Source organism: Haemaphysalis longicornis, unplaced genomic scaffold (genome assembly GCF_048455015.1).
Source record: "Haemaphysalis longicornis isolate Haplotype H1 unplaced genomic scaffold, Haemaphysalis longicornis Haplotype H1 scaffold_11, whole genome shotgun sequence".
NCBI classification, from domain to species: domain Eukaryota; kingdom Metazoa; phylum Arthropoda; class Arachnida; order Ixodida; family Ixodidae; genus Haemaphysalis; species Haemaphysalis longicornis.
In genome coordinates, this window is record NW_027526214.1 from 115,945,287 (window position 1) to 115,957,651 (window position 12,365).

A 12,365-nucleotide genomic window follows, 5' to 3' on the forward strand; every position below is an offset into this window, starting at 1 on the left:
TTTGAAGTCTGTCTTCACAGGTTTTTTCTTCAGCCTGCTCAAAAAGTACTCCTCTTAGGGAAATACCAGCGGGTGTCCAGCTGTCAAAAATGCGTTTTTATGTAAAATATTCCTACGTACGTGTTGTATTTCGGCTTCCGGTTTGAAGGCTCAAATCGTGACTCCTACCCCGCACAAAATGCTGTTTAATAGGAAAAGTGGTGGCCGGACGATGCGGTTTTTCGAAAGATGGGATTTAAACATTTCCTTTACGAAGAACAATCACTTGCAGTAAGTTCGGCGCATTTACCCGAGGCGCGCGTAAACTCGTTTTATGATTAACAATCCGTGTCAACCTGAAACTTCACCCACGCACACAATAGAGACTGGTGGTAGATTCGGACGGAACAAAAAAGGAACCGAATACCCTGCCAACATGAGCACAAAGGCCACGGAAATATATTCTCCGCTGTTTGGGGCACATAGGACTTCATGAAGAATGACCCATGCCATACATCAAGGCAGGAAACTGGTGAAGCTGTTCGGCAGGCAGAAGTCATACTTTCGGCTTCAGTGAAGCGACAGCGCTCCTCTCAAGGGAGCGACAGGATGAACACCATTTTTCCCTTTCACAAAAAAAGAAGGCCAAGTCTATGAAAAACACCCAAGGGGAACTGAAACTTAGGAGGGAAATTGCTTCGAAAGACTCGAGAGGATTGGTCCTAGTGCGGTTAGTTAGATACCACGGCAGCTTAGTTAACGCGGCTGTAGTGTGACCATTCTGGCAGTCAGTAAGGGAGAATCGAAACGCGCTTTACCGAAAATGTAGGTACGCTCATGTGTACGCCGTTTCTGGGCGGACCAGAAATATTGGCTTTTTCAAGCATATTGTACCTAAACGCTACACCCGGCATTCACAAACTCCGCCTCATTACCTGCCTAATAAACATAGTGCGCGTTCAAGGTGCTTAAGAGACACAAGAAGTTGGTTTTGAATTGAAGCCAAAGAGCGCAATACATGTCCATTACAGGAGCAATGTTTCATTGAAGGAAATGTTTGTAATAGGGAGTTTTACGAAATGTTAGGGCAAATTCTAGCACAAACCAACTTGACATGCTGATCGGTTTTGTTACAAAGTTTTTCCAGATAACACACGAACAAGAGTTACATGTAGAACGCAGCCTGAAAAACCCTCACTACTTCGTACACTCACCAATCAGATGTGCTGCAATACCTAAAAAATGACTGCAAAATGATCTGCAACCTTGCGGAGTACGAGATTTCATTTCATTTTATTTCATTTATTTTCACCTTAAAGGACAGAGGCCATTACATAAGGGGAGGGAGGCATTTGACCAAGGCACAAAGCTTATGAACAAAAAACAAGGGCCAGAAAAAAGGAAGGCAAAAATATTTACAAGATGATAGAGGCAAAACACCACTCGTTGTAGGGAACAGCATTAAACATAATTCAAACACAGGTACACAAATCATAGAATAACAGAATCACAGAATTACTGGTGGCGTAGAAATTTGACGGGTTAGCTTGTCACAAATTGTTTTATGGTTACTAAATCAAGCGATATCATCCGGAAATTTATTTCACATCCCTGTAGCACGAGGAAAGAAGAAAAAATTCATTGATGACGCATAGCAGTTGATGCGGGCAATGCGATGATTGTGATTCGAACGGGATGACGTTCGTGGCGGCGGTATCAGTAAAGCGTGCCCTGTTTCAGGAGGGTAATAAAAAAAACCTCCGTCGCATGCCCCCGTGCGAGGGACACGAGTAAATGCAGAGCATTGGGGGTGGTCACGTGGCGTAGGTTGCGGTAGTTGGCGGTGGTAGTTGTAGTTGTAGTCGTAGGGGTTGGGTAGTTGGGTTGCGAGACGTGAGAGAGAGAGACGAGAGACGTAAGTACGTAACGTGTTATTTATTCCCATCGTTTGGCCCCCACCCTCTCTGCAGGGCAATCGGTTGGATCTTTATTATTATTCTTTTCTTTCTTTTCTTTAAGCAGAAGAGAGTGCAGGATTAGAATGGAGTGAGCCGCACCGATACCCGCTTTATATTCGTAGCTCGCGCAGTAGAGGGAGAGGAGGTAGCACCTGCTGCTGCAACACCTATTTCAGCGCCGGAGCACGCGCATCCGCGCCCGCACCTATTGTTGAGAGTGAGGAGGAGCGGGGGAGGGGCGCACGTGCTGGCTGGCTGCGGACGCCGATTGCCACCCACGGGTGACATTGTGAGTTAAAGAAATGCTCTGCACTTAACAGCATAAAGATGGCACAGGCGATGGATAATGCGACGAGAGGCAAGCTTGGGAATATTGAAGGTTTGTTTGAGCGACGTGGCAGTTACTTCGTTCGAGTCCTGTGACGTCATAAAGCGAGTTGCGCGATTTTGAATTGATTCCGAACCGTCAGAAAGATACGACTGCGAAGGATTCCAAATATATGATGCGTGTTCCAGCACAGGGCGAACAAATATTAGGTATGCCTGCTTTTTTATTTTCGGATGACGTAAGGTGCGCACCAAAGTATGTAAACTTTGTAGTCCTATAACCGGGGTTGATTCGATGCTGTATGAATGCTCAGTTTTGTTGTGCTTACAAGAAAACGAAAACTTAAAATTCACACAGGTTAAGACGCACCAGCGCTTTATCGCACCATGAAGAAATGCTGGGGGCTGTTGACGATGGAGCATTGGATAGGGTTATATATGACGCAGTCGTCTTCACAAAATCTTAATTTTGTTAAGTTATTAGTAGATAAACTCTTTATGTAAATTAGAAACAGCAGCGGAGACAGACATGCGCCATGGGGTACTCCAGATGGGACGCTGGAGAGTAAGTTAGTTGTATTCGGTCAGTTAGGAAGTGTTCAGTCAGTGGAGTAAGTTCGAGAGAATACTCAGGGTAGACAATTTAAGCAAAAGCTGAATCTGTGGGACGCAATCAAATGCCTTTGAATAATCTGAGAATAAAGCGTCGACTTGTATGGTAAAATCCATGCAGTGAAAGTTGTCGTGTGTAAATTGAACTAGCTGAGTCTCACATGAAAATGATTTGTGGAAATTATGTTCGTGAGGGTAAGAGAAGTAACTGAATCAATATACTTCAGAAGTTTGATGCTATAATATGTTCGAGTAGCTTTCAAGGGACACGGAAAATGGGCGGTAGTTAGATGTTACAGCAGGATTGACAGATTTAAAGAGTGGAACAACTTGGGCTGTTTCCCATTGGGCAGGAACGATGCCCTAATCTAACGATTGTTTAAATACTAAACAAAGTACCTGACTGGAAAGGACTTTGGCGTTTATTATTAGTTTGCTGTTTATTTCAACAACACTGGCTGAAGAAGATTCTTTTAGTGTCTTGGTATGGCGTTAGCAGGGCGGCGATGATAGAAGTTCTAGTAGGCAAAACGGCGGTGCAAAAATAATCATTCAGGGCACCAGTGCATTTTTCAGTATTATAGGCATATCATCCGGGTCCATAAGTTCTACAAGTTTATTTTTTGGCTTATAGCTAAGAATATTCCACAATTTTTTTGGGTCCGAATGAAGAATGTTGAGGAAATCGGAGGAAAAACATTTATCTTTAGCGGCACAGAACTGTTTAATATATTGTTCGGAACATAAGTGGTATTGCTGTCAGGCTTTCCGACGGTTAGCTTCATTGGGTTTCCTGTACAAGCGTTCGTTTTATTAAGGAGTGATATTAGCCGCCTAACAAACCAAGGGTGGTTGGAATAACATTTGACAAGAATGTTAGTTACGTATTTATTTTTCAGGTTTACCGTGACATTTTTGCATATCTCCCAATCAGTATTAACTGAGCGGTTTACGTACGAATTGCTAAAGTCTCGAACGAAATCATTTATTTCTCTTAATAATTATTTGAAATTTTCTCTTTCATAATTGGGTATAAAATTTTTTGAGGGCTACCTTTTGATCCCTGGCAGTGAAACCGAAATATGAATCAGATTATGGTGGCTTAGTCAAGGAAGGAGATTTACGCCTTTTACATCGTAAGGATTGGATACTAACAGCAGATCAAGTTTGTTATCGCCCCTTGTAGGGCACGTAATGATTTTATGGAGGTTGAAGGCCAGCGCTCAAATAATAAACTGTTTGGCTTCACGAGATGACGAACCATTAGGTGTAGGTAGGAGGGGCCATAAATTTGGCGGAAAATTAAAATCGGTGAAGAGAAAGACGGCAGAGTTAGGAAACTTATCTTTAACCGAATTAAGTGATGATTGGAGTCTGGCACAGAAAGTTGGAGGGTGACCGGGTGGGCGGTAACAGATACCAAAGACTGATTTGACAGTGTTGCTGGAGACAAGAACCCATGTTAGTTCCATTTCATCGTTGCGAAATACAAGTGAAAATGAGAGTGTGTTTTCGATGCCGATGAGCGCACCTCCTACTCGCCTCCCGTTGCAGCCATGAGGGTACAGGGTCAAATTAAGATATTCAGGAAATACTTGTTTATCAGAGACGCCGTCGTGTAGCCAAGTTTATGTTAGTAAGACGACACCGGCAGTGATATCTGCAATGAAGGAGCACAATAGATCACATTTGGAAATGAAGCTTTGGTTTAGTTAGTAAATTCAAAGTGCACACAAGATGATACTGAGCAGTGGGGCAAAACAGGGAAACTGTTTTCTTCTGCGTCATTTTGCAGCATCAGTGAGACTTCCAAGTACAGTATCTCCAAGAGCGGGTGATGTACTTTGTGATTGTAATTCTGTGCTGTTCTTTGTGCATTCTTTTACTGTATCCGAAGAGGCGTCGTAGGAGTAACACTTTGGACCAACATAAAGTGTATCAATCTATAATTTGATGGCTCATTTGTTGGGTCCGATGAAATGTAACAATTTGGAACGTGCGAAAGGTGTAATAGATGCGATATGTTCCCGGCCACCTGCAAGTATACTTTTTTGTTTTTTAGTTGGCCGCCTTGATTAAAATGGGACGTTTTGTGCTATCCTGAAACTTACCAAGACGATAAGCTTGTTCTATGTCCATAAATTTTCCTTCAAAATTACCCAGAGTTGTTTAAAATTCTGGCATCTTTTTTCTCATTCTTTCCTCGTTTCGTTTTCACAACCATTCAGGCCTAGGAAAAGAAGGTTATTTCGACGTATGCGATTGTGCACATCAATGTGTCCGGCTTTAACAACTTTAAGTTCTTGTTTTATCCGACACGTTTCTTCCAATTCAGCACTGATAGTTGAATCCGATTGGTTTAGTTCGATCAGATTGATTCGATAACTCGGCAATGAAATGAGTTGTTCGGGGGTGGATTCAGCTAATTTATTGTGAGCTAGTTCTGTACGGAAACCGGTTTGTGCTTCTTCAAGGCGTTGAATGGAGGTGACTAGAGCAGAGATGTCAGGTTTAGGAGGGCCTGCATCACGCTCTACATTACCCTAAAGCAATCAAAGCAACTGCGGCAACATTTGGCATGCCATCGCATCAGAAAGCCCAACAAGAATACTACGGCATTTCAAGTCGTAGTGGCAAGACACCGCAACAAGGCACCGATAACTGGTTCGATATTCCTCATAGCAGCGAATGTAACAAACGTGGAACGATAGAAGGGTGCTCAGCATGTTGCGGTCGACGACGTCGCGCCCCGAGCTCCTGTGTGCATTTTCAGTATACGTACTCGGCGGTCCGGTCCCGTGGCAAGTGACATTGATGATGGGTGGTGTTGCCAGATGAAGACCAGTTTGTTAGACAGAAAAATATAAGTTCTGGCTTGCTCGCAGTAATAAGCTAAATATTTGGCGGCAATGAGAAGAATCTGATTGCATCTTGATTCGCGGTAATGATGACCGTCCATTGAAGGCGCGTGCGTTTCCGACTAGCCAGTACGAGGAACTCTGGAACGATAGAAGGTCGTTGAGCATGTTGCGGTGGACGATGACACAAACATTGAGCTGGAGATGTAAATTGTAACACCAAGGTGACAGTTTTCTTTCCATATTAAGAAATATATTTTAAAGGTAAGTATTATACCATAACTACGAATTTATGCACATAACAAGCAGAATACAAAGTATTTTAAATCCGCACATTTTCATAATTCAGCACCGCGCTGAAGATTTAAAAAACAACTACTGCAGTCTCATGCGACCAACAAAAAGCACACACGCACGCACACAACGAAATGCATTTGTCACTGCTATTCAGAAAATAGCCGTTTTAGATTCTGTTCAAATGATGTAAGCGAGGAACAACCAATTATAGACTCCGGCAACATATTCCAATCTTGAATAGCACGTGGGAAATAGCTGAATTTAAAGCAGTCGTAAAGTGGGGCTAGGGGTGGCATGTACATACTATGGCGATGTCTGGAGTGTTCATGTGTGTTGACCTGGAAGAAATCTGAATAGTTTAGTTTAAAATGATTATGAATTAACTGGAATAGGAATTTCAGATGCTCAATCCTCGTCCTTATTTCCAGACCATCCAGGCCCGCTGTTCTACAAAGTTCATTAGGTTAGTGATGTCGGCGACATTTATTAAAAATAAATCTCGCACCAAGTCGCTTTATTTTTGCTATTTTATTGCAGTTGGACTGTGTAAAGGTCCCGCACAATTATAGAATATTCCATAATAGTTCTGACTAGGGTTTTGTAAGCTAGGCACTTTATATCAGAAGGGGCGCTCTAAAGCTTACACCTAGGCGATACAATGCATTGGTAACCCTGGAGCACACATAATCAATATGAGTGTTCCACCAGAGGTCAGGCGTAAACCATAACCCAAGATATTTAGAGTTTTGTACACGCTTAGGGCTAGCATTGTCAATCTGGGAATTGTAAGTTAGAGGTTCTTTCTTCCTGGTTATAGACATAGAGACTGTTTTTTCTGCGTTCACAGTCATTTGCCATTCTTTGCACCAACCCTTTATTTGTTGAAGATTGTTGTTTAAGTTAACTTGGTCGTGTTCAGTCTCGATTCTGCTATAAACAACACAGTCGTCGGCAAACAACCTTATCTGGACCGTGACGCGTTTTGGTAGGTAATTTTTATATAACAAAAATAAAAGGGGACCCAGTACGCTCCCCTGAGGAACTCCGGAATTAACTGCAACTGCTGTAGACTGTTTGTCTTTTATTTGAACGAACTGCTGAAGAGAGCTGAGATAGGACGAAAACCATTTTGTGAAGTGATTATTTTGAAACGATTTGTCAATTTGAAACAGTAGCTTCGATTGCCACACTTTATCAAATGCTTTTGAGAAATCCAAATAAACCACACCAGTTTGACCACGCGAACTTATTGTTTTTGAAAGATCGTGAACAAATTCGATTAACTGTGTTGTAGTAGATACGCCTTGGCGGTATCCATGCTGCTTTGACAATAATATATTGTGCGCATCAAGACAGGACATAAGGTGTTTGTTAATCTTTGAACTTGTGCTGATAAGCGAAATAGGACTGTAGTTGCGATCCTCTAGATAGCAGCCACAAGGGTAATTTAACCCGTTTCCACGCTGATGGGAAAGAGCCACTGCGCCGGCACGACTGAAATATTTTTGCAAGGAATCGAGACGCCCATTCAGGGTATCCGTACAGAAATTGGTTTTGTATACCCTCAGGGCCGGGGCTTTTTCATATTTATATTAAGTAAGAGATTTAGGACACCCTCGTCGCTAATTACTACATCATCAATCGGCCGCTGCAATGATGACGTAGAAAATTCGGGCAAAATACCATTGTCACTAGTAAACACAGAAGCAAAAAAGGTACTGAAATCATCAACACGTTGTTGAGTAATTTCAGGTGGCTTCGGGGAGCTTGCAGGGGGAGTTATAAAGCGCCAGAACTTCGAAGGGTCTTCATTCAAGGAGTTCGTCAATGTCAAATTGAAAAACCCATCCCTGGATTGCTTCATCAAGCGTTTCAGTTCTTGTCTCATTGAAGTAATGCAAGCTGTTCTTTCATTGGTACGATTTTTCGCACAAGGTTTTTGTTTCCGCTTTAGTTTTCTTTTTGTGTAACTGGTTTCTCTGGTAATACAGGGATTGGTTTTACGAATGCGTATTGTCATCCTGGGTACATAGCTGTCTACGCACTTCCTCACAACATTCTAAAAAAAATGACATAGCCTATGAGGGCTGCAGTCAGTGTTGTAAAGAACCTGAAATTCATCAAAGGACCTATCAACATAGTCCAAAATTGACACATAATCGGCCGCCATAAAATATAGTTCAGGTCTAAATGTGGGTTTACCCAAGGTGTCTGGGGACCGTGCTAGGTGCGTTATTACCATCCTGTGGTCGGGCAGGCCCTCTACAACTTCACAACCGCTGAAATACGGCAGAAGCCTTGGGAACACAGAAACCAAATCAAGGATAGATGACCTTGTATTCGCTACCCGAGTAAATTCAGTGACAATTTGCGTTAGCCTGTAACAGAATGCCGGCTCTAGTAGTTGCTGAGAACATGCAACTTGTTCCGATCCAGGAGACTGGGATAGCCAATTAACACCCGGAAGGTTGAAGTCCACTAATATTAATACGTTATCTTGGAGGCTAAAATTAGAATCCATGAAATTTCTTAGCTTTGTGGTTATTTCTAGAGAAGAATTCGGCTTCTATAAATCCCCCCAATGTACCCAGTTCGCTCACTGAACTTGGTCCTAATCCACAACATTTCTTTGTAACAGTTATCACCCAGCACTGAAAACTAATGTTGTCTTTAATAAGAAACGCAACACCACCACCTCTTCCTTACCTGAATTTTCTAACAATTATGTCCCCTGGAGGTGTTACTTCCAAATCTGCTACATCCGTATGTAACCAAATCTCTGTTACGACCATTATATCCTGTTCATGCTCCAGAATTGCCGCTTCAACTGCATCAGATTTATTCAGCAAACTTCTGGCATATACATTAATAACCTTAACCGAAGCTGTTGGTCGCGATTTGCGTCAGTCAGAGCTGTGGAGACCTTAGCTATCATACCTCAACCGCTCGTTTGTGGCTTCATTCCAGAAGTCTTTCTTCTGGAATCATCTTTCTTCCGCCGATGAAATCCATAGTTTTTTTCTGATTTCAACAACTTGTTTAGAGTAATCTTCGCTGATAGTGAACTTTGTCCCTTTGAGGTTATGGCAGTTTTTCAGTATCTTGGCTTTGTCCCTGAAATCTGCTAGTTTTAATATGACCGGTCGGTATCTTTCAGGTATTTTCTTTCCTACACCATGAATGCTCTCATTAGAGCTACACTTTGAGCCAAGTAATTTGCCAAAGATATCATCATTCACCTTTCTTAAGAGTACTAACTCGTCCTCAGATTCTTCTTCTTCAACTCCGCGCACAATAAGATTGTTGCGTCTAGAACGGTTATCTAGGTCTAAGTCATCGATCTGCCTGGCAAGAGCCGTCAACTCGCTGTCGTGGCGACCAACACTCGATTCTATTGTTCCAAGCCGGTTCTCTGTTTCACCCGACCCTTCAAGTTGTTTTTCAATAGCCTGGAGCCTAAGACGCATGTCAGAAATGCTGGCATCCGTGGATGTCTGCCTTGCCTGAATTGCATTAACTTTTGCTGGTAATTTACTCTGGTTACTTATTATTTACTCCAGCATTTTTTTCAACCTCGTGTCCAGGATTTTCCTCTACGTCACCGGACAACTTCAGTAACAGGCTTACAACTGAAAAAAAAAGTCATTTAAGCAACCAAGAACAGTGTGTAGACACGGCAGCACAATCAGGCAGTTACAGTTACTACGAAAGCAATACTTTCTGTCACCAACCTGCAGAAGTCGAGGCACGTAAGGCGACATTGTCACGGTAGTGCTGCCGTGTCCACTGAAGGTTGAGGTGGTGGCCCTTGCTTTTGTGTGCTCCGGGCGGCTTGCCATCGGGGAGGCCAACGACGTCACCGTGCTGCACGGGGGTGCGCAGTCGACGAAGTCCACGTGGCAAAGCATCGTTGTCACCACAGGCGATCTAGTTGCGAAGGGGATGCGTTCCTTCGAGGGCGGGTGCGCACTCTTCATTGGGGTCCATTGGTCCTGTTGGCCAGCGATAACAAGGGCCGCTGCTCCGTCCGCGAAGAACCATTCCGTCAAAACCTGCACAAGTAGAGGCACGTAAGGCGGCATTGTCACGGCGGTGCTGCGTGTCCACTTCATTTCAAACCTTAAGTTGCCAGTCTCGTTAGGCGGCACATCCACTAGGATTAAACGCCTCATGTGGTCTGGCACTGTCGATGCAGTAGATGCGGCTACAGTCCCAGTTTTCGGAGGCCCATTCTTGGTTGGCTACACAATGTTGCCCAGTCAAAGCCGGCGATTTAATATGGTGTTGACGAGCAGCTAGTTGGCGCGGCTAGTACTCCAGCCAAGCTGGATCTCCGCGAATCCTGTCGACGGCCTCGAAAGCCCACGGCTACCGCATCATTGTAGGGAGACTTCCGAAACGTATATCCTTCGAAGCTACCTGGCTTAGTCGTTATCGTTGTCATTGTTGCTCGTTCACGGATGGCACATAGGAGTGGAAAGGATTGAGAAGTACGATGTTTTTTGGGGGCCCAATACGCCATCGCATTCCACTATATCCCCAGATGACGTGCCCCCCTCTCCTCCTGTCATTTTATAGCTTCGGCCATTTTGACTGCTCACCTGTTGGAACATTCTTCATGACACACCCACCCCACAGACGAATGTCCATCTTCAGCCATCCAATGACCTTGCTCCTGACAGTGAATGTTGCAGGGGTGGAAGCACGCACACTTCCCCGAAAGTATTTGGTAGATATGTTCGTTGAAAACGAAAACACCTAATAGTTTGCAATTCATTCACTGCCAGTGTAAACTGCCCCGAAATAGGATGAGATCCAAAAAAACCCTCGAGAGTTCACTCAAAGCGATCATGTACCCGCTAATATTATTATAGAAGCCATAAATTCCTGGCTACTTATGGAGAGCAGGAGTACACTTTGCTAAGGAAGTATGCACCAAAACTGACACTATCAATTTTATAGTGCACAGAAAACGAGCATTCTTGGCAGAACAGGCTCTTCCAGAGAGTACATTTGTGCAAATGTTTCGCAGTTTGCGGTACTTTACTGGCTAATAATATGTTTGCTTAACAAAACGCTTGCCCCAAAGGTAAAAGTGGTACTTCCGCACAGATCAGACTTGCGCTAGAAACTCCTGTTGTGCAGTTGAATTGAGGGAGCTTTATTGATGGGAAAACACTCGGCTGGCATACGATACAAGATGGGGTTGGCATACGATACAAAAAGCGAACACTGACCAGGAATAGTACGTTCGATATCTCAAAAAAGTATACGTATAAAGGTTTAAAAAGGAAAGATAACCCATCAAACTAACGGCCTACTTGATAAACCAATACTAGTAATGTCAATTCGTCTTCGCACCAGCTTATTAAGCCTCGCGAATGGTCCTGAGCATCACACACGTTTTATAAAAAAGTACGTTTGCATCAATATTGGCTTGCTTGCTTCAGAATTTGTGCAATGAACGTGTGGGGCCCTTAGAATGTAGTTTTCTTCTACTGACAACTACGGCACAGGCGATACCACACGATGGAGGTAGTCTCAGCAGCAGGAATGCCTGGTGCTTGGCTGGATGTGGTTGCTAACCGGCGAAACGTGTCTGCATTGCCGACTGTGTTGTTCAGTCTATTCAGTGATAACGATATAAACTCGTTTAGAATAGCAATAGATGTCTTTTCCTGATATAGCAGTAACGCTGTAACATGTGATGCCAGAGCAAACTGCTTCGTCATTGCAAAAAAAACAACAAAAAAAAACATCCACGCGGTTTTTTTACACACTCTTTTCCCACACGTTGAGGCAGGCACTGGTCTAGGCGCTGTTTGCGTAACATGGTTGATAACTTGTATTGTTTTGTTCGGTCACTGGATAGAGCCCGGCGCAATATGCTCAAACTGTAAGACCGATATCCACGCACATAGGTGCCTTTTCGGGCAATTTTTTGGTGTGCAGTACAATGGAAGAAAATACGTAACATACGGGAGTATCCTGGAAAATTTGTACAACCTGATAGGTACTCACACAATAAACAAAACCCAAACAAGCAAACGACGTTACGTCATGCAGATATCCCGGAGACGTCCCGGAGACGTCACCAATCGACATTGCAGATGTCCAGGAGACGTACCATTGGGGTGGAAATTCTATATATTCAACGTTGCTACAACTGCAAAAAACCCATCTAAATCACACAAAGGATAACGTAGAATAGACCTCCCATGGTACGTTTATATGCCGTTTATAGGACGTAATCTTAGTTGCACATCTTAGGGATATTGTAGTGGTGCGCATACAAGACGTATATAGATGTCTGTTCTACATTGTTTTTGTCTTT

The 12,365-nt window shown here is 43.4% G+C and overlaps 1 pseudogene; it reads right to left on the reverse strand.

The window, feature by feature from the left end:
• Positions 1 to 8,934: 8,934 nt before the first annotated feature.
• LOC144160892 (uncharacterized) lies at positions 8,935 to 10,122 on the reverse strand (annotated as a pseudogene).
• Between the last annotated feature and the right edge of the window lie 2,243 nt (positions 10,123 to 12,365).